The sequence below is a fragment of the Cynara cardunculus genome (genome assembly GCF_001531365.2).
Source record: "Cynara cardunculus var. scolymus isolate 2C chromosome LG 2, CcrdV1, whole genome shotgun sequence".
NCBI classification, from domain to species: Eukaryota; Viridiplantae; Streptophyta; class Magnoliopsida; order Asterales; family Asteraceae; genus Cynara; species Cynara cardunculus.
Genome location: NC_037529.1, coordinates 61,440,418 through 61,443,743, shown reverse-complemented (window position 1 = coordinate 61,443,743; position 3,326 = coordinate 61,440,418).

Genomic DNA, 3,326 nt, shown 5'->3' with positions numbered 1-3,326 from the left:
TGATCCTAAATCTTTAAGTCACAAAGAAATAAAGACTCCGGACCACGGTAGTCTTAAAGGATATAATAGAATGAGTTATATCATACAACACATATACAAATGCCACCCTTATATCCAAAGGTACACCTCTTCTTGATATGCCACTCTTATCTCATGGTACACCTCTCCTTGATATGTCACCCTTATCCCATGATACACCTCTCCTTGATATGCCACCCTTATTTCCTCATCAAAATATTTTCACAGAATAATTTCAAATAAACCGCAGCCATTGAAATTATTATCAATACAAAATCATTTCTTTCAAAACTTCTTTTTTTATGATAAAATAACATTTATTATCGAAAACACAACATTACATCAAATCCGGTCAATCTTGACTTAGCCGGACTTCAAATCTGGTCAACTATCCGGACAACACATAGAATGAACTTTGTCCGATTTACACTTGGAAATAATTCTCAATAACTTTGTCCGGATAACAAGTCCGGTCAATACCCCGCATAAAGCTTAGCCAATTTAAAATAATCCGGCCACCATTTGGTCGTATTCCTACTTCTAAGTGTAAAAAGATAATCATTCTTACCAATCATAATCCGATCAACACTTAACCGATTTAAGACAATCCGGACAATACATCTATTAACCTTTGTCTGATTTAAAACAATCCGGTCAAACCTTGTCCGGTTTAATACCCGGATAAAACACTTAGAACAAAAGACTGATTTCTTTCCAAAATAAACAAGATTCATACAAAACTAATAATAATTTTATGCAAAAGAGTTTAGAAAAMCACTCACCTTATGCAATCAGATGAGATTCAACTTCTTGAAATCAGACACTTGAATCTTCTTTACAAGAATAATCCGGTCAATCTTTCCTCTTTTAAATCGCACAACTTTTAGCACATGCAAAAAGAGAAAATATGGAGGCTAAGCCCTCCTTTTATACTTTCCAAGAATGGAAGGTCGGCTAACAGCCCTTTCTTCCCATACAACTCATCACATGCACATGCATACATCCTCACACCATGCATTCACAACATGCATACGTGTATAATCATATATATATATATATATATATATCTATGCACATATTCATATATATATATATATATCATGCATTATATATATATATATTCAATTAATACAGAATCTCACATACCCGAATGATTAAACATATCAATTTATCATGCTATCACGTAATCATTTAATCAGATAATCACATATTAATTACCTTGGGTGATAACTAGAATCCGGTTATCACATTATCCACCCCTCAAAAGAATTCCATCCAGGAATTCCTTTAATAAAAAAGCCATGGTATTCTGATCTCATCTTTGATTCCAATTCTCATGTTGCTTCTGGTCCTTTGTGAAACTTCCACCGAATTTTAACTAGACTTATTTCTTTGTTTATCAGCACCCTGATCTTTCCGTCGATTACAGCTTCCGGTGTTTCCACAAAATTTAGCTTACTGTCTAGTTGAATTTCTAGTAACAGTATAGCTAAACTCAGATCAGCCAAATATTTCCGCAAATTTGACACATGAAAAGTGTTGTGAATTAGACTCAGCTCTTCTGGCAGCTCTAACTGATATGCTACTGGCCCAATTCGCTTACATATTCTAAACGGCCCCACATACCTCGGACTGAGCTTCCCTTTCTTTCCAAATCTGACGACACCCTTCCATGGCGAAACTTTTAACATCACAAAATCACCTATACTAAACTCAATTGGCTTTCGACGATTATATGCATAACTTTTCTGGCGATCTTGTGCTGTTTTTATTCTTTCACGGATCTGTTCGATCTTTTCAGAAGTTTCTTGGACAATTTCAGGACCCGTCAACTGTTTTTCACCCACTTCATTCCAACATAAAGGCGTTCGACATTTACGTCCATACAACACTTCATACGGTGCTGCTTGGATACTAGAATGACAACTATTGTTATATGCAAACTCTATCAATGGCAAGTGATCTTCCCATGATCCCCCGAAGTCAATAATACAACTTCTCAACATATCTTCGAGAGTCTGAATAGTTCTTTTACTCTGCCCATCAGTCTGCGGATGATAAGTTGTACTTAATCGAATTTCAGACCTCAAAGCTTTCTGTAATCCTCCCCAGAACTTTGAAGTAAATCGACTATCTCTATCAGAGATAATAGACAAAGGAACACCGTGTCTGGTAACAATTTCTTTGATGTAAATCTGCGCTAGCTTTTCTAAAGAGTATTTCTCTCTTATTGGTAGAAAATATGCAGATTTAGATAAACGATCCACAACTACCCAAATCGCGTAATACCCCTTTGGAGTTCGTGGTAACTTTATAATAAAATCCATGGTAATGTGATCCCATTTTCATACAGGTATTTTTAAAGATTGAAGGCTTCCATAAGGCTTCTGATGTTCAATCTTGACCTGTAAACATGTCAGACACTGTTCCACATACCGAGCTATATCTCTTTTCAATCCTGGCCACCAATAAAAAGGTTTTAAATCTCGATACATCTTATTGGTGCCTGGATGAATAGAGTATCAGGATTTATGACTTTCATTTAATATCATACTTCAGATATTTCCAAAATATGGCACCCAAATTCGTCCTTGAAAGCACATTAATCCTTCATCATTCTGTTCCAAGGTTGAGATCATTTTACATAACTTTTTTGATTTAATAAGATCTTCTTTCATAGCTTCCTTCTRACATCTCARAACTTCTTYATGAATATCAGGGACTAAACTTATTCTCATTGCCACCGTTTTAATAGTTCCACTCTTTTCTTTTCTACTCAAAGCGTCAGCTACCTCGTTGGCTTTTCCTGGATGGTAAAGAATTTCACAGTCATAATCATTAACGAGTTCAATCCACCGACGCTGTCGCATATTTAAATCTTTTTGGCTGAACAAATGTTGTAGACTCTTGTGATCTGTGTAAATTTGACACTTTGTTCCCAGAAGATAATGCCTCCAGATTTTTAGAGCGAATACTACTGCAGCTAACTCCATATCATGAGTCGGATACTGCTTCTCATGATCCTTCATTTGTCTTGATGCATAAGAAATCACTTTTCCTCTCTGCATCAGAACGCACCCTAATCCTAACTTTGAAGCATCGCTGTATACTACAAAGTCTTCAGATCCATTTGGTAGAGTTAACACCGGCGCACTAGAGAGATGATCCTTTAATAGTTGGAAAGCTTCTTGTTGTTCTTTTTTCCACTGAAACTTAACATTCTTTCGAGTCAATTTGGTTAATGGCACGGCTATTTTAGAAAAGTTCGGAATAAACTTACGGTAGTAACCTGCCAAACCCAAAAAGCT